The sequence below is a fragment of the Mauremys mutica genome, chromosome 8 (genome assembly GCF_020497125.1).
Source record: "Mauremys mutica isolate MM-2020 ecotype Southern chromosome 8, ASM2049712v1, whole genome shotgun sequence".
NCBI classification, from domain to species: Eukaryota; Metazoa; Chordata; order Testudines; family Geoemydidae; genus Mauremys; species Mauremys mutica.
The window spans coordinates 109,557,000-109,575,919 of record NC_059079.1 but is presented as its reverse complement, the minus strand read 5'-3'; the positions used below and the strand labels follow the sequence as shown (position 1 = coordinate 109,575,919).

The following is an 18,920-nucleotide window of genomic DNA, read 5'->3' as shown; positions in this document are numbered from 1 at the left end:
AGAGCCTTCCCTGACACCGCTGGGAACGGGGCTGAGCTGGCTCCAGGGGTGTCTGCAATGGACTCAGAACCAAGTCCCCCACTGCTGCTGGTGCCCAGTGACTGTGTCCCGTGCCACTGTAGCATGCCCGGATGCACCATGCCTCTGGCAGCCTAGACCCTGGCTGCACCAGCAGCCTCTGCCTAGTCTCTGGCCTGCATGCCCCACGCACTGCTGCTTCATTGACTCACCAGCACGGCTCGCCTGGCCTTTCCCAGAGAAAGAGCTAACGGGCATGAAGGAGGCTGCATGCTCCAGGGTGCCGCTGCCTCGGCTGGCACGTAGGGCTGAGGGCCTGGTTAACGGTGCCGGGCAGTTACTGGGCTGAGCAGCTGACCCTCCCACGCGCAGGCGCTCAGGGGCACTGGAGAGTCGCCCGCAATGTGCTTCCTCCCGTTTTCCCTCTCTTCAGTACCAGCTTCTCTGGGAACACGAGGCTGCGTCTCAGCCGCTCCGCGTAGGTGCAGGAAGTAAGGGGGTGGGGGGTGCTGCAGCACCCCCAGCTTTTATATGGGGCAGCCGGCCCCACGCCCAGGGCTCCAGTCCCTGGCTTGGGTCCCAAAGGCCGGACCCACGCCCCAGCTGCTGGCTCTGCACCCAGGTCCCTGCTCCTGGGCCTCTGCCGGGGACTCCGCTCCCCAGCCCCGCAGGTGCTGGAGCCTGAGGGTCCAGTCTTGGAGCGGGTTGGGGGGGTCCTTTGGGATCTGGCACACTCAAGGGGTTACTCCTGGGGGCTGTTTAAAGGCCAGGGCATTGCACACACCCTGTAGATCCTCCACAGAGCGGCACGACTGTCCGGAACTTCGTCCTCAACCCGCCTCCAGCGAGCGGAGCGGAGCCCTGGTGTGAAGACACTTCCCTGTCTGAGCAGGAGCCAGGAGAGAGACATCCAATGTGACAGCCAGGCAGAAAGCTGAGCTTGCCAGGCCTCATCAGAGCTCCCAATTTGGAGCAAGAGCCTAGTTTGCTTTGCGGACACCAGATCAGAAAAGAGAGAAGAGACAAACCCCCAGGTCTCTAATATCTCATCCCGGTGCCCTCTGGGGAAGGCAGGGGCTGGTGAGTGAACTGTGATGCCCCCAGGGCACAGGCCCCTCATTTCATCCTAGGGCTGAGTGGGTGTCACAGCTGAACGGCTCAAAGGACAGGAACGGGTGGGCTCAAAACCGGGTGACGGAGCCAGGAGGGTTTTCCTGCCTTTGATCCCCCCTCTTTTTTGCTCAGAACATTACGCCCCCTCCCCCCCGGGTCCCCCCAGCACAAACCACAAAGTGCTTCATCCGTTTGGATGGGAGGCCAAACCGTGCCCAGGGGGTCCCGTGGCGCTCTGCCTGGGCGGCCGGCCGGTCCCCCGCCTGGTAACTGGGCTGCGCCCTGCCTTAACCACTCCCAGCGTCGGTCTCAGCCTTTCACTTGGAAGCAAAGAGCTTCTTTCTGCCATCGCAACACTCGTTGGGCCAGATCCTCAGCCGGCGTAACCCGGGCAGTTCCGTTAAGTGGAGCGACAGTGATTTTCTCACAGTCGGCCTCCAGCTCCGGTCATCGGTGCATCCCAGGTGTGACATCGCAGAGTCCCTGGAGACCTTTCCTGGCCGTCCAGCTTTAGGAAACATGTCAAGCACTGACATACGTACATCTTCCACTCTGTGTGCACATGGGGTCAGCACGTACGTACGTTACTGTGTTCTCCGTAGAGACACAGGGCCAGATCCAAAGCCATTGCAGCCACTGGGTTTTTCTATTGACGTCACTGGGCTCTGGATCAGGTCCCCAGAACTAAGAAGCAGATTCATTGACTAGCCGCTCTACCCTACTTCTACAAAGTAGTGTGAATCCGCCCAGTGACCCAGTAACTGCTCCCCGAGCAGCAATCACCCACCAGCTCACTAATGGGAATGAAATGATTCCCACAATCTATTGCTAGAGAAACAGCTTCAAGGTCTGTTCTAGCCACTCGCTGTAACGCGCGCCAGGCTGCTTTGCCCTTTTCCCATTTGGCAAACACTGAGAGCTTCAAATGGGGCCCGTCCCATGGGAAAAACCACGAGGTGACTGTGTAATGAAAGACTCACAATGCAGATGCACCAGGGCTCTGTGTGTGTGTGTGTGTGTGTTAAGGTTGCACAGGGAACTTTAATGCTGGCATTTCCTAACTTCTGAGTGCTTGACTTTGTAAACTTGGTCTTTTAATGTAGTTTTTTGAATGTTTTACACAAAATGTTAGAGATTCTAGCCCTCATGGATGCAAAGAAAAGCTTGAAAAGGTGACCCAAGGGTAACTGATGCTTACCATGGCCTGAACCAACAGCTCCAGAACGTGGGAAAAGCTACATTCATCTTAACTCTGAAACAAACCACCACCCAAATGGGGGAAGGGAAACAGTGTGGGTCAGGCCAAACGGGAGCCCCAGATTGCTTTAATTCAGCCCTACCTGCATGGCTAGGGACCCAAACCCAGCAGCACTGAACTAGGGCACCAGGAATGGGAAGTGAAATTGACTATAGACAAGATGTGAAACTGACCAGTCCAAGTTCCATTTTCCTAAGACAAGTGAAGTGTAAAGCACTAACTGCCCAGTGGTGAAAAGTATGAATGGATTTTAATCTTCTTGCTCATTTAACGAGCTGAGGGGTCGTCAGAAAGCCAGAGGAGGAACTGAGGGGATTGAGGATTTCTCTCTTGATATTGTCCCTTTAACTTTTATGTTTTGCCAAAATATTTGTCCCTGCCACCAGCGTTGCTGAGGAGTCAGAGAAAGCCCAGGGGCGAGAATGTGCATCAAACCCATCAAAGCCGAGGGGGGCCGTGGCGATACAGTAGGAGCCAGCGCCGCGCTTGCTAGTTCACTCCTATGTCAGAGCCAGGTGGAGAGGGGGAATCTTGGGCCAAATTTGGCCTGGTGTAACAATTCCAGTGAAGCTAATGGCGTTACACAAGGGATACCTTTGTCCCTATGTGTTTATATAGGGCCTACAAAATGAAATTAAATTGACTAAATTGGGGCTCAAGGTTAAGGTCAAACATCTTAACATTTTTGGGCCAGGGGCGAGTGGCTTTTCAAACATGGAACTTGGAGGACCTTCCTGATCAGCCTGCCGTGACTTTAATGCAAGTGCCGTTCAGGCCCTGAAATCCAGACGCTCCTCTCCTGGGTGGAGCAGCAGGGTGGGGCCCAAAGCTAGCATCGCCCAGCACAGACTGGGCTGGGCCAGCCGAGAGAACAGCCCTTGACCTCCCTGGCTCATGTTACGCTTGTTCCCCTCACATGAGCGTGTGTGGACGCAGGAGGGAGAAACCACGAGACACAAACAGTCCTGCTGACTACAAATTAAACTCAAGGCTCTGCGGAGTGCTCAGCAGCCTTTTATGCCTTTCCTGAGCTTATCGGAGCGTTTTAAGGCTCAAGCAGTGGTCTCAGAAGGTATTAAAGTGATTGCTTGCAGCGCACACAATTAGGGTTCTGCTGGGCTTTGACAACAGCAGCTGCTCCCCCCTCTCCACCGTGGCACCTTCTGACAGCAGCCATGTCGAGGAGCTTTCAGAGGAGGTTCAATTACTGCAGGGCTGAGGTGAGAGGGAAAGCAAGGGGCAGTGCTGCCTAAAGGGCGGAGCATGAGAGGCTGCGAACTCCTGAGTGCCCTGGCTTTGCCGCTGACTCTGGGTGACCACAGGCAAGAGGGTGCCTAGCCAGCTCCAGCGTGCCATGGGGGGGAGAGGGGCACGGGGAGTGTGCCCAGCCCTTGTGCACTTGTCCAGGGCCCAGGCATCATGCCCCAGGGCAGCTCCTAGAACTAGATAAGTTCCTGGAGGATCGGTCCAGCAATGGCTATTAGCCAGGCTGGGCAGGGATGGTGTCCCTGGCCTCTGTTTGCCAGACGCTGGGAATGGGCGACAGGGATGGATCACCTGGTGATTCTGTTCTGTTCATTCCCTCTGGGGCACCTGGCATTGGCCACTGTCGGTAGACAGGACACTGGGCTGGATGGACCTTTGGTCTGACCCAGTCTGGCCACTCTTATGGGGCCCAAGACGAACGTCCCTGCCAGGGACGGCCTCTCCCGAGGGTGTGGGGAAGGCGCTTTCCCCAGCACGCCCAGACCCGGCAGGACGCAGAGGAGAGCTGATGCAAAGGGCTCCCTGAAGAATCCCCAGGCCTGCTTCAAGCACAAGCTCCCAGGAACAGGGTCCCTGTGCACCCCCCCAAAAGGGGGTCGGCCCTTTCCTGGGTTCTTGCCAAGCTGGGCCCAGGGACAACGGCGCTGCTCTCACCTCAGCTGGGCAGCCCCTTGCTCCAGGCTGGCTCCTGCCTTCCCAGGGGAGGGGCTGACGCTGATGAGAGGCTTTGCTGGTTCAGATCCAGGGTACGGGGCCAACGACAGGGCAGGGGCTGTTTGCAAACTCTGCATCTGGACTCTAATCCCCCCTCCCGCCGGGAGGCTGTTCAGCTCTGGCCAGGGTGGGGGTGGCGGCTTAGGACCCAGCTGCAGGTTGAGAGCAATCCAGGCTCCGAGCAGCCACACAGACTTGCCTGCCCTCAGGACCTGAATTTTTACCCTGTGCCACATGGCAGGTATCTCCTGCGAAGCCAGTGAGAGAGACAGACAGGCTGGAGGGCCACTCAGATGCTGAATTCAGTTTCACCCCTTATGCTGATGGCAGGAGGGATTTTCAAAAGCACCCAGGTTAGGAGCTCAAACCCCATGGAAAGTCAGTGGGAAATTCCTGTGGTCCTAACTCACCTAGGACCTTTGGAAAATCTCCCCTGTAACTCTTAAATACAAGCAGCTTGCTGGTTCCGCTCCAGGTAGCTCCATGGCCAGGAGGTCTCTGCCTTCCCCAAGCTCCCATGCCACCTCACTATTCCCCCCACCTCAAACCCCGCAGGGAGAATCCCGAGCCCCTGAACTCGCCCTGGTTCTTCAGGCCACTTCGATGCTGGTGGGCAGTGGTTTGTTAGAGCTGCCATAAAGCGAAGGCGTCCCGGAGCCAGAGCATGGGCTCTGCCTTCACTCCAGCTGGGGCTGGTCAGCAGCGGGAGGGAGACGCAGACTCTCTGCCTGGCACTCGTCCCCGCTGTGGTGTTAGGCAGATTTCATGACAGTAGAATAGTGAATTTCAAAGCTACTCCAGAGCCCAGCTGGGCCCGGACAAGCCAGATTTAGCCTTGGCGTCCTCCCTTGGCAACTGATTTGTTTTCCAGTGTGCTGGTTCCTAGGGGTATTTTTTAATAGACTCAAGTGGTGCCGACAAGGCACATGGAACAGGCTAAACCAGGGAACAATCTGGTGAGTTTTGGAGGGAACCCAACAGCACTAAACAAAACAAAACAAACAACAAAACCCGACATCAAACTGCCCCCTCCCCCACGCTGAGTCGCTGGGGAACAGCGAGAATTGTCCCAGAACAAGGGGCCCTTTGAAAGCCATTTCCCGGTCTCTGCTCTGCGGCTGAGCCCTGCCGCAGGAATGCACATCACGCCTCGGCCTGGCGCGAGTCCATTTCACGCAGGATTCTGAGCACAGCTCTCCTCCCAAGGTCCCGCCGACGGCGAGATCCGGCTGCCTTTTACCAGCTGAAAGCTCTAAAAGCTGCTGTTTACTGGGGACTGCAAGGAACGGGGCAGAGCTCAGCCCTGGATCAGGAGGGAGGAGGTTTAGAAAGGCTGGGCTGATACCTGCAGACACTAGTGCTGAGCTGAGGCGATGGCAGGAGAAGATGGATGTGCCCCCCCCCCCAGCCCCCGCCTGGCCTGGAATTCAATCATCTCTGGGATCTGCTGAGTCACCCTTTCAAGAGCATGGAGAGGAGTTCATGGGGCTGAAAATGCATTCCCGGGAGGGGGCCTTCGGGAGCTGCTCAGCTTCTGGGGTGGGTGATCATCATTAAAAGCCTCTGGAATCGCCTCCAGAGTATCTGAGCCAGGGCGACCTGGCATCCTGCAGGGACTCTCTTCTGCTGATGACAAAGGCAGGAGCGGGACCAGCCCAAACACCTTGGGGGGACTTTCCTGGCTACCTAGCCCTGCTGTCCGTCTATCCCTCCAGAGTTCTAGTTCCCACTCTGCATGTGGTGGGGGGAGCCCGGGGCACACTCAGCTGCCCCACGTTCTGCCCCCTCCTGCGGATCCTCTCCCTGCTCTCCACTGTAAGGGTGTGGGGCAGGGAATTCTGGCCTCTCCTTGGATTCTCTGTCTGCAGAGTGCCCGGTGCGATGGGGCGTCCGCGACAGAAATATACAGGTTACAAGGGGCCCAATCCCCACCGGCTGTCAATTGGTGCCACTGGAGTTCACAGCAGCAGGGAATTTGACCCCAAACCTTTCCTCATTTGGGACAACAATTGCCTTCAGCGGCAGTTTCCTGGAGTAACGGATCTTGAAAGAGACAGTGTCAATTACATTACAACTGCCACTGCCTCTGCCTGCTAGCATCAGCGTTCAGGCCCTGGCGCCGCACAGACAGCTAGCGAGAGACAATCCTTGCCCCAAACAGACATGGCAGGCGGAGGCTGGGGGGAAAACAGAGGCAGAGGGGACTGATTTCCCCAGCTCACGCAGCCAGTTTGTGGGACAGCCAGGACTAGGCCACGTCTCCTGCCAGCCCCGTGCCCTACCCTGCGCCTGGAGACATGAGTCATGAGAAAATGGCCTGTTTTCGAACCAGCCCCAGCGCTGCCCCTGCGGCTCCGTGTCCTCCTGCACAAGAGCCAGGGAGCGAAACTGACTCACGGGCTTTGCCCACGAAACTGATCAAACTGCAGGACGCAAACCCACAGCGAGGCAGGGAAAAGCAGGGGAGGCTGCGAGCTGCTCGGCGCGGACGAGCTGAGGGGTTATTAATAACACAGCCATGGGAGTTATTTTCAAGTAGGTTTTTCATCTTGACAGTGTTGCTTTGAAGGGAGCCCGTTTCTAAGTGCAAACCATTAGCGTGGGGTGGGCAGCTCAGACACCGGATCCCTTTTATTTCAGCAAAAGCATCAGGAAGAAAAACAAAGGTTCTGTCGGCAGATCAAAGGGCTGTTCCCCCCTTCCCCATTCTCCAAGCCTGTCGCAAAGGGAGTGGCGCCCAGAGAGCGCCGCGGCAGGAACATGCGAGTGCGGAGCTGATACCCGTCCCAGAGCCACGTGGGGGTCGTTGCTAATATCACTGGAGATCGGAAGGCGAAATAAATCTCCTTCCTTTGGGTGTAAACTGGGCAGGAGGGTCCCACAACCCACCAACACGCCTTCCTGCAGCACAGCTACCCCCCTGTGCTGCATGGGGGGAAACAAGGGCCCCCACTCTGCTGGCAGCGACGGGGATCCTGCCAGCGGACTTCTGCTGATCAGCAGGCAGGTTACACCCCAGCCTGAGTGGCTGAGGCACTGGGCTGGGACTCAGCAGATCTGGAGCCAGCTGGTGCCACAGACTCCCTCTGTGACCTTAGACTAGTCACTTCACCCTCTGTGCCTCAGTTTCCCCATTTGTAAAGTGGGGCAAATGATGCTTCCCTGTCTCCCAGGGGTGGTGCCAGGTGCTCAGACACTGGAGGCCACAGAGAAGGATCAAGGAGAGTCCCGCGGGGCTGTGGATCAGGCCCTAGGGGAGGTGGGCAGCATCAGGGATGCCCATGCAGAGCAGACTAGGAAGGCCGGGCTCTTGCTAAGCTCACCTGCTTTAGCTGCATCTTTAGCACCCAGCAAAGCTCTTACCAGCTCGGTGGGGAACACGCCCCGCAGGGGACACGCCCCGCGACATGGCGCTGAAACGGCCGAGACCACGCAGGGCCAGGGGGCTCCGGGTGCGCGCTGCTTTACACAGCAGGGCCAGCCCTGGGCTGCAGCCCGGAGAAATGGGGATGGGCTCAGGGAGAGGGGGCAGATCTGCTTCACTTGCCCACTGGAGACGGGCGCTGGCACACGCCGGGGGGAGCCTCTGCTCAGGGAGCGGGGAGGGCTCAGCTTTCCAGAGTCATTTGATGTACTAGCCATGCAGTGCAGTGCAGCGCTCACCGGCCACCCCACCACGTCGACAACCCAGCGCTCACCGGCCACCCCACCACGTCGACAACCCAGCGCTCACCGGCCACCCCACCACGTCGACAAGCCAGCGCTCACCAGCCACCCCACCACGTCGACAACCCAGCGCTCACCGGCCACCCCACCACGACGACAACCCAGCGCTCACCGGCCACCCCACCACGACGACAAGCCAGCGCTCACCGGCCACCCCACCACCACGACGACAACCCAGCGCTCACCGGCCACCCCACCACGACGACGACAACCCAGCGCTCACCAGCCACCCCACCACGACGACGACAACCCAGCGCTCACCGGCCACCCCACCACGTCGACAACCCAGCGCTCACCGGCCACCCCACCACGTCGACAACCCAGCGCTCACCGGCCACCCCACCACGACGACAAGCCAGCGCTCACCGGCCACCCCACCACGACGACGACAACCCAGCGCTCACCAGCAATCCTACAACAGCTGAAGGGCAGGCCGCTTTCAGGGCCATTTAAGCCCCCGAGTTGAAGGGCTGGCGCTCAGCTGCCGTACGCTGCGTGAACCACCACCCAGTGCTGTCAGCAATCCCCGGCCGGCAGCCTAGCTTATAAAGGGTTATTTGGACCCAACTCCCAGTCAGATATTTGGCTGTTTGCGAGTCTGGCCGAGAGGTGCTGGGAAATGTAATCCTCCTCCGGGAGCCCAGCGATTCGGGAAGCTGGCCAGGAGCAGGTTCCTGCAGAAGGGGAGCCTGGGACGAGGAGGGATGGGGCGTGCGTGTTACACCGTGGCTGGCGTTGACGTACTTGCAGGCCCTGGGCCACGGGACCTCGAGAGGTACAGGAGTGTGTGTGTCCAAATGACGGATTGTGAAGTGTCAGGGGAAGCAGACGAACACGGCGGAGGAGACGCGAGCTATTAGCAGCAGCTTGTAACCAGCGCTGGGGGGCAGGGTGGGGAGAGCCGAGACGGGCAGAGGGAGGGGTGGGGGTGCTGGAGACAAGCACAGAAGCCTGGGCAGCCCTGGCAGGGTACCAGGATCAGGGCGGTTCCTATGGCAGGGCGGGGCGTGATCACCGAGCTGCCCCGCAGGCAAAGGGCCGAGAGGGATGTCAGGGACCAGAACTGCCCCTCGATCCCGTCCTGCAGCCCCCCGCCCTCCGGGAGGTGAAGGGGACGTGCTGCCAGAGGAGCACTGTCAGGGGTAGGGTTTCACCCCCTCGCCCGCGGCCCGCTGCAGGGGAGAAGGTGATCCCCAGCGGCCACCCCGCAGGGCCCCTCTGGAGTTCTCAACACACAGGGGACAGGGCCGTGCTCTTTGCACGGTGGTGCGGCTGGATGGTCACAGGACACCCTGTGGGTGACACGGGGAGAAGGCTCTCACCTGCCCTGGGTACCTGCCTAGGGTGAGGGCAGGGGGGACGCAGCCCCCTGCACGGAGGGTCCGTAATGAGTGTCGAGGGGTTGGTCCAGCCAGGGGAAGTGGCTGGGCCTCCTGCCTCTGAAGGCCGTGGTGAGTGGCTAGTACCCAGGGGCTCACCTGCCTGCCGGAGGGGCATTTGCTTAGTGCCGGCCGGGTACAGGCCATGGGGGAATAACCTCCCCAGCCAGGTCCTTCTCCGGCCATCACCCAGCCTGCTGGGGCAGGGGGCTGAGCATCTCCTTGCTGTGGAGGCGGCCGGGTGCAGGGCTTTGCGGGTTCGCTGAGACACCCTCCCTGCCCTCCCTCACAGCGCTTGTGGAGCCTCTGTCCTGGGATCCAGGCAGATCCGGCAGCCACCTCCCCGGGTTCTGTCCTGACGGATTCGCTCCTTGGAGCACGTTCCCCAGCCGGGGAGAGCGAATCCCAGGCCCTGCCAACACGGAGACCAGCCGTGTGGCCTGGCGGGAGCCTCCCCGGGGTCTGTCCTGATGGATTCGCTCCTTGGAGCACGTTCCCCAGCCGGGGAGAGCGAATCCCAGGCCCTGCCGATACGGAGACTGGCCGTGTGGCCTGGCGGGAGCCTCCCCGGCACGGAGACTGGCCGTGTGGCCTGGCGGGAGCCTCCCCGGGGTCTGTCCTGACGGATTCGCTCCTTGGAGCGCGTTCCCCAGCCGGGGAGAGCGAATCCCAGGCCCTGCCAACACGGAGACTGGCCGTGTGGCCTGGCGGGAGCTGAGCCCGGGGTCTCCTGGCAAGGCAGCGCGATCCAGTCCTGCCAGAGCGGAGATCAGCCCCGCGCCGCAGAGCTATTCGCCAGCCAGGCGAAGGGGCTGCAGCCAGCACTAGGCGCATGGACTCATCAACTCCGAGTGTGTGGGCAACCCGGCAACAAGTGAATCCACCCTGGAGAGATGCAGGGTGACCCCATTGCAAGGAACAAGCCCCTCACTCCCTGCAGGGGCTGCGGGTTAGCAGGGACCCCAGGAAATGGCTCTATTCTGCCCCAGCAGAACAGGCTTTGTCTGCCGAAGATCCAGTTCTCTGTCACTGCAGGCCGAAGCCCACGGCCCTTGTCTCCTTTCCCTGCCGGACAAGAGCCTCGCACCCGGCATGCTGGAGCCGGGGATGCCCTGTCGGGACGAGCTCTGGTTTGATCCCGTTCCAGCTGCCGCTGCCTGGGATGGTGGTAAGCAAATGAGGACTGGAGCCCAGGTCCCCGCGCACTCGCTCCCCAGGCTGAGCTAGTCCCCTGTCTCCTTGCTGGCCCTGGCACGGCTTCTCCAGGTCCCCGGCACAGTCACCACCCTCCCCGACAGCCTCAGAGACCAACCGTTCCAACCATCCCCGGCCCCCAGCTCTCCCAGCCGCCCTGGCTGTGCGGTTCAACGGTGCCGCTGCGGTGCGTGCGGGGACCTCTCTCCGTGACCTCACTGCCGGCACTGCTGCAGGCTCCGATCCGGCTCCCCCAGCAGCTGGGCGGTGGGCGGGAGAGAGACATTGCTGCCTATTGTATTAAAAATAATCCAGCCGAGTGGAAATTCATTACAGATAAGTGTGACAGCCGGGGGGATGAAAGAGCCCATCTATCAGCGCCTGACAAGCGCCTCCTTTGTTCCTGGGCTGGGTCCTTAAGCCTTTGCGGCTCAGAAACCTCTGAGCTCATTAGGTGCTTTCACACCCCGAGGCACTACAGCACCTCCCAGCCTGGCCAGGTGCTGGGGCCCGTCGAACCAGACTCAGGCCCGGGCAGTGCCATCCCCATGTGCCACCTCTTGGCTGGCTGGGTCAGCGGCCACCTACTCAGTGCAGGAAGGCTGAGTTCCCTCGGCTCGTGGTACCCGCAGTGCCCGGTAGGCTCGGCTCCAGAACTCGCTGCCCAAAGCACCACTCACGAACGCCAGGAGACGACGAGTGTGTTAGGAACCTGCCCTGATACACCAACCCTGCGCCTGCTGCACAAGTCCCATCACGGCCTGCGGCGAGCCAGGGCCAGCCGAGAGCAGCCGATGGCGTGTGGGGAACCCTTCGGCAGGGGAGGAAAGGGTTTCCCCAGCCAGATCTTCCATCTGGGCTTTGCAGCACGTTGCAAGGGGGAGGGGGAAGTTGTTCTGAGGACAGATCAACAGCCCCAGCGCTCCACCACCCGCCTCGGGGAGCCTCTTCCGAAGGGGGCGTCTCCCTTGCACACCTGGGGGCTCATCGCACGAAATTCTGCACATGGAACAAGAGCGGGGGAAGAGGGGACAGACTGAGCCCCTGTGTGCTGCCCCCACCCTTTCAGCAACGCCCCCAAAGCACTAGAGCTGAGTGAAGAGGCACATTAATGCCCGGTCAATATAGCAACGGCTTAGAAAAGGCCCCAGTGCTTTAGCTGCTGCTATCAAATGAGCAACGAGGTCAGAAGTCAAAGCACGCTGAGCCGAACCTCCCCAGCCGCTGGCGGCAGAATGGATCTAGGCGGGCAGAGCCCAGGAGAAAGTCGGGTTTATTGACTGATTTCAGTTTCTTTGCAGCTCCCTGCAGGACACGGCACTACAGCTCTTCTAACAGAAGCTCGAATGCACCACCACCGTCTAGCTGCCTTGCCCCATTTTATCCACATGGGGCCAGCGTGAGACAAAGCGCCCCAGGCGTCCGGCCCCAGCTCCCCCCACCCCCAGTGACACGTCAGCAAAGCCACCCCGCCTGGGCCCTCTGTCCAGACCCGAAACGCTCCGCAACACGCACCGGGCCAGAGCCCTCCACAGGAGTTCAGCTCAGCACCACCAGCTCACAGGACCTCTCAGGCCGAGGGGAGGCCCAGGGCAATATCGCGGGGTCCAACCAATCCCACGAGAATACCTGGGGTCAGGGTGGGCCGGTCGATCACAGCACACCGAGTTTGTTCCCGGTGATACGGTAATAACCAGGGCCTGAGGCTTTCCCTGGGAGTTCCTGGGTGGAAGGGGGGATATGGGCCGTAGTGGGCCAGCGCAGCCTCTGGGAAGTGAAGCCGGAAGGGGAGGTTTGGTGCTTACCTTGATCTCCACCCTGGGGCTGGGGCTGGGGCTGGGGCCGGGCGGCAGAGCCTGGGGAGAGAACAGAGACGAGTGTGACAATCCAAAGACAAGCCGTGCTCAGGAGGGGGAAGGGGGCTCCTAGGTGTTGGGATCACAGACCCGAGGGCCGCCTGCCTGAGTATCCCAGAGGAAGGTGTAGGGACCCTGCGGGGGAAGATGGGGGATCTGCCCCCAAGCAGGTCTCCTCCCAACCCCCAGTGGTTAGAGACTGGCTCTCAGACGACCTGTGAAGCTCAATGGCAGGAGAGTTCAGGGAAAGTGACTGTACCAGGGGGCTCAGATACCCAGGGGATGGGCCCGACCCAGAACAGCTTAGAAGAGCAAGCGGATGTAAACTTTCTCATGCATATTCATGAGCTTCCTCTTACATTTTCCTCAGCCCTGTTCTGGAGGATGAGAGACACCCCCTCGCCCTGCCCCCCCCCGCTCCTGGCTTCCACAGGGACATGGTCTCTCAGGCCAACCAGCACAGCGACTCCTCCAGCACCAGCAGGCAGAAGGAGCTGGGGGAAACCAGTGTCACGGCCCTAGGAGTGAGCACGGTCCCAGCTCAGTGACAAACAGGGTCACTAGGGAGCAGGGCCAGGCCCTGGAAGGCTGCCCTGATGCTGACAATCCAGCTGACTGGCTACTCCCCTTCCCAACGTAACGGCCTGACAAGTCCTCAGTGACCAACCCCGTCAGTTCCCCCTGTGACGAACTGGGAATGTTCTTGAGGTGTTCTTTGAATACTGGCTGGGGTGCAGAGCCTTCTGCGTTTAATACGCCCGAAGAGGGACGAGCGCAGCCTACCAGACGCCAAGGCCCTTTCCTGCAGCCCCTGGATTGCCCTGCAAGTCAGGAGCAGGCTTGGCCCCCTTTGGCCTGGGAGAGCTCAACTGATCAGTGCCCAAGAGCTTTAGGCACCTGAAGATGTAGCTAGGCGCCTACCTGATTTTTTAGGCACCGAACGACCCTGGAGAATCTGGCCCCAGGACACCATGTTCAGAGGTTGCTAGTCAGCAGCGTCCAAAGAGACCTCTGCAAACGCAGCAGTGAGTCCCCGCTCACTGCCTGGCTGCCCCCCCGCTCACGGGCAGCAGACGTGCACTTCAGGTCCCCTCGGCAGGAACCGGTGCAGGGTGGTAACAGCCAGCGCTTGTCTGAGCGGCCTGCGGGAGACGGTCTCAGAGCAGCCTCTGGGGAAAACACCCCACCGCAGCACTGAGGAGCTGAGCACCAGCAGCACTCTGGGGAGCCCCGCGAGGATGAGGTCAGCAGCCAGCCCCTGTCCTGCCCCTAGCCCCCCACCTCCCCGCACCCCGAGCTTTGCTCACAGCAACAGAGGAGCCGGGGGGCCCAGCCGTCCAGACGGCGCAGAGCGAGGCGGCCCAGGACGGTCCAGGGAGCAGGCAGGTGCGGCTTGACCTAGGATTGCGGTGGAGGAACAGGGGAATGGTCTGGCATCACCAAGGCCAGCAAGAGCCACAAACTGCCCAAACCGGCCCTCCCCAGAGAGCGGAGTGCTGGGGGGGGGGGGCAGCAGGAGGCAGCATGTAACAGAGAACAATTCAACCTGGCTACGCTGCAGCTGAACTCCAGGCCTGCCGCAGCATTAGCGCAGGGCAGTTAGTTATCCCCCCACCGCCCTGCCAGCCGCTGCAGAAAGTACCGATCAGCCCTCCTCAGCTGTAAGAGGCTTAAAAGCGGGTAACTCCATTTACAGAGGCTTTGTTGTGTCGGTTTTCCCCAGGCCGCGGTGCAAGGAGATTTCCACACAGCCACTGACGCCACTTTTAGCAGCTTGTCTTCTGGAGGTAACTGGGTTTTGGATGAGGCTGTTTAAAATGCGTAACCCGCCTTGTAAACAAAACCAAGCCAGCACCTGCTGAGCAGAGCAAACACCGGCTCCATCAAAGGAGGATTCCCCCATCCTGCTGCTGGAGAGATGCGGCAGCCCAGGCATCCTCAGCACGCAGCGGCAGGGAGCGCCGTGGCTAGCAAGCCCAGTGACGAGGGCCATGCTGACCCCTTGGCAGATGGGTGGGTCTGGGCCATTGAGAGCATCAGGGGTTTTGCCACCAAGCCTGGAGGTTTGCCACCAAGCCTGGAGGCACCTCACCCGTGTCCTGGGAAATGCCAGGGGACAAGTCTTGGAAACCCCACGTCACTCCCCTGGTGTCTGGGGAGTGGGAGTGGAGTGACGCTGGAGCGGCTGGGAGCAGAGCCTGGCCCGACAGCTTTCAGAGCATTTGCCAGGCTCGGTGGGTGAGCAGCTGCTGGGTGTTAGCCTGGCCCCAGCACCCCACTGGGTGAGGGGGTGTGTGGGGGCTTCACTGATCAGTGCCTGGGTCTGAGTGCCGGTGCAAGCTGGCGGCCTGGGGACTGCGGTGACTTCTGTCTGCAAACTGGAACAGCGTTGCTAGGACAGGCTGCCTGCCCACCCCCAGCTGCTCTGCATCAACCTCAGCCTCCCCTCCCCGCCCCCCCGTATGGCCTGGGCCTCTGGTAGCCACCAGGGAACGCCACAGCTGTGGCTGCGGACACCTAGGTGTGACACCGGTTCCTTCTTCAAGGAGGCTCTCGAGCTCCTTGGGTGAGGTGTGCAGCTGTGCAGGGGATCGCCCAGAGCTCCCACCTGACCTCCAACCCCCGGCCCTCTTCATGGGGCGTCGGAGCCTTTCCTTGCACTCGGAGCGAGCAACTGGTCACCTGTTCTGAGCCCAGGCACTAGAGAAGCCATCGTTGTACTGTCCCCTCATCCAGCTGGGGAGGAAACCCAGCATGCCCCCGATGCACCAGAACACACGCTGCAAACCCAGTGCAGCCCCCTGGAGGTTAACTGCCCCCCCTCTCCCCGGAGGCCGATCTGCTTTTATTCTCCTGGAGGCTGGTGCTCAGGCTTGGCCCCCACCCGTCTCCAGTGCAGCCCATTCTCCTGCCAGCACAAACAGGGAAAGGCGAGTTTCATTCCCCAGCGGGTGAATCTGGGGAACACCCGCAGGGCACCTCTGCCACCCCTCCAGCCTGGCACTCAGCCACCAGGGCACCTGCCCAAGCTTCCAACTGCACAAAAGCGTAGACCACACAAGCACCCTCCTATGAACAGGTGTTCATGCACGCACTGCCCATCTGAGCGTGCTCATCTTCAGGGAAACAAACAGCTACCCTCTTGTGCGCGCACACACAAACACACACGCATCAGACAGCAGCATCGGTTTTGGAACACCAAAGCACTCCATGGGGCCGTAAAGAGAGCAAACTCCAGACTTAGCATGCAGAAGAGCCTGTCTTCTAACACAAACTCCTTTGCAGCGCAGGCCGCAGGGAGAGGGGGGCCTGCACACCCTGAAGACTGGGGGAAAGGCCTTGGTCTGGGGGAGCTCAGCAGGGCTTGCAATGCCCATGAGTGCTGCTAAAAGCAACACTGCACAGCCTTTACAAGAGGGGGATGGGAGGCAGGGAAGGGATTTTACTGTTCCTGGAACATGCAGAGGACTGAGGTGGCTGAGTCACAAACTAGCACCCCATGCAAGCTGCCTCCACTGGACCCTGACCCCCTGCTATTCCAGCCCTGGGTTCCCAACATACAGCCCGGTTGGGGCCTCTCAATCCCAAGCCGCAGCCCCCTGCTGTTCCAGCCCTGGGTTCCCAACATACAGCTCGGCTGATGCCCTCCTGGCCCACAGCTCCCCGCTATTCCAGTACTGGGCATCCCAAACCCAACTCTGCCCACACCCCTAGGTCCCAACGTGCAGCCTCCCCCCATCCCAGTGCTAGGACTGCCCCCTGGCCCACACCTGTGCGGATGCCTGCGGCTTTCCCACTCCAGCCCGCTCTGCAGCGTGCACCCGGCCCCAGGAAGGCCAGCACTCGCAGCAATCATTACCTCATCTCAGATGGGCCCGTTTTATTCCTCTTTGCTTTGCCCCACGAGTCCCCATTCAAAGTTTTACTCTCCTGTTCTTAGCACAAACCAAATCCACTGCAATGCTTGAGATTAACCCAAACCTAGTGGACTGGAAGCTCCGACAACAGCAGCTGAGTGCACGACAAAGCTGCAGCGTGTGAGCAATTAAAAGAGCAGCAGTAATGACATGAAGTAGCTTCCCAAAGGCAGCCAAGGGATTTCTGTCCCCCACATTGCAGATAGGGAAACAAATTCAGAAAGTATAAGTGGCGTATCCCAATTCACACACAACTCCTGGGCTGAGCTGGGCACAGAAACCAAGAATCTTGTTATCCAGAACTTGCTGTAGCTACTCACCACCTCCACACAGCCCCCAAACCTACAGACAGCTGGCTGCAGGGAGCAGCGCTCTCCCCATGCAGAGGGAACAGCAATTCACAAGTTGTCAGCACCTAACTGCCTTCCAGCCAACCACAGCTGTTCCAGCACATGCTTTTCCTTCCCAAGGATGTTTGCCGGCTTGCAAAGTAAACACAGGCAACCAGGGCAACCAGATTTCCCAAGTATGTGGCTATTATTACCCAGAATACACTAGGGCACATGTGTAAATTATTTTATGCACAAATTGTCCATTGGCCACCAGGAATTGCAGTCCTCTGTATAATGAGGTGCGTCACTAGCCAATACCAACCTGCTGCTTGACTCTCCTTGGCTTGCTGGAGGAGACACTGCATGGACCGGTCTCCCCAGTAACTCTGAACTGTGAACAGCTTCCCAGTGGCAGCGGTGGGGGAGGCTGTAGTGTAGACAGGGTGCAGGGAGTTTCACTTCCCTGTTGTTGGCTCCAGTTACAAGAGCTCTTTCTACACCCCTGTCTCCACCATTGTTACCAGCAGAAGACTGATTGGCCAATTTCCCAGTGCAGAAGCTCCCCTCCCCTCCCTCTGTCATTCTCTGGCTCTGCACACAAATGAGTTCAAATTACTTCCTGAATGCTGTACCTCTGCAGTGCCACTGACGGGATCCAGATCCTGCTGAGGGGAACAGGGCAGGGGTATGGGGTGATGCCAAAGGCAACGGAGGGGGAGCTGGCCATTGGTCCCCAGGTTCCCCTCAAGGCAGCCCCAAGGTGGACTAGGTGGGAGAAGAGCCCCTGGACATGGGGGAAAAGAGAAAAGCGGGATAGGCAGCAGGACACCGGGGTTCTTCAGATTCCTCGGGTGACTCTGGTGCTGGGGAGAGGGGCCGGACTGACAAGCCGAGTGAACGGCACTGGGCAGGTGCAGCCTGGGCGGTGCCAGGGCAGGCCCTGCTCATGTGAATAGAGGGGCCATCACCAGGGGCGAGAGGGGTGATGGGAGCCTGGCTAGCTAGTGCCCTGGCACTGCTGGGGAGCACGTCTCTGCACCTTAACGAGGTGCCACCCACACTCCCGTTCCAGTGCTAGGGACGTTCCAGGAGCGATGGGTCAAGCTGCACCCCGCCTGCCGCCAGCCCCGCCAGCCCCCGTGTTCTTGAGGGCAGCCCCTGAGGGAAGTGCTCCCTGCCTCCTCCCACCACCCCCTGCCCGCCATGGGGCCGGTCCCCGTTGGGCCCAAAGGAGCAGTTTCCTTGTTTTCTAACTGACCCAGTAAACCAGGGACCTGTTTCCCTGACAGACCCATGGGCCTGACCTGTTACCTGGGGCAGCAGCAGGCCCTGGTCTCCGTGCGGGACTCCGTGGGCAGACGTAGTGTGAAATCCTACAAGCAAGCCCCTCTGGGTTGCGTCTCACCTCCAGGAGGCCAGGTCCCTATGCCCCATGGCTCTGGGGAGTGCCTGGCTGCTCCCCCCGTTCCGGGACTGCTCCATGACCCAGGAGAAGGACTCCCTCGTGACCCTGACGCCTGGGCAACGAGGAAGGTGCCCCAGTTAGCCCCAGGGCAGCTGTGGGATGCGAGTCCCAGAAGCAGAGCTGGGCGGGCGGGGGGTGATTTGGGGGTTCAGTGATGGAAGCAGCAGGCTCCCTGGTGGCAGCCCCTTCCCATGAGGGTGATTTTCTGAGCAGGCATCCCCGGCTCGAAGGGGTGGGCAGAGCTTGGCTTTAATAAACACAGCTCAATGGCTGCAGGGCACAGCCTGGGCGCCTCTCACTGGCCTGCTCCCTTGTAGCAAGGGCAGCTCCCCGCCTCCCCTAGCTGCAAGAACCTCCTCCCTCCAGAAGAGCTGGGAAGGAGCGTGGGGCCTTGGGGGTGGAGGAGGTTTAACCCCTCAGTGAGCCTGACCCACAGGATCTCCACCCATTTGAGTGCCCAGTCAGATCAGAGTGAATCAGCATAACCAACAGGCAGGCTCAGGGCATCCCGCTTGGCCATGGTCCCATGTTGCCTGCACAGCACCTCCTGCTGGGAAAGGATGGGACAGGGAGCGCCCCAACCCATTCCCTACAGTCCCTCCTGCTGGGCCTGGGTAGACAGGAAACGCTCACAGCCAACCTAGAATGCAGCGGGCACTAGTCATGTGATGCTAATCCCTGG

At 60.1% G+C, this 18,920-nt stretch overlaps 1 protein-coding gene across 4 annotated transcripts in view; it reads right to left on the bottom strand.

The window, feature by feature from the left end:
- Nucleotides 1-18,920, bottom strand: part of CPLX2 (complexin 2) — a 66,060-nt gene that overhangs the window by 29,224 nt on the left and 17,916 nt on the right. For all 4 annotated transcript variants that reach the window (XM_045028403.1, XM_045028406.1, XM_045028405.1 and 1 more), the window contains exon 3: nucleotides 12,474-12,524. The gene's annotated coding sequence lies outside the window, so the exon portion shown is untranslated. The remainder of the gene's footprint in view (nucleotides 1-12,473; nucleotides 12,525-18,920) is intronic.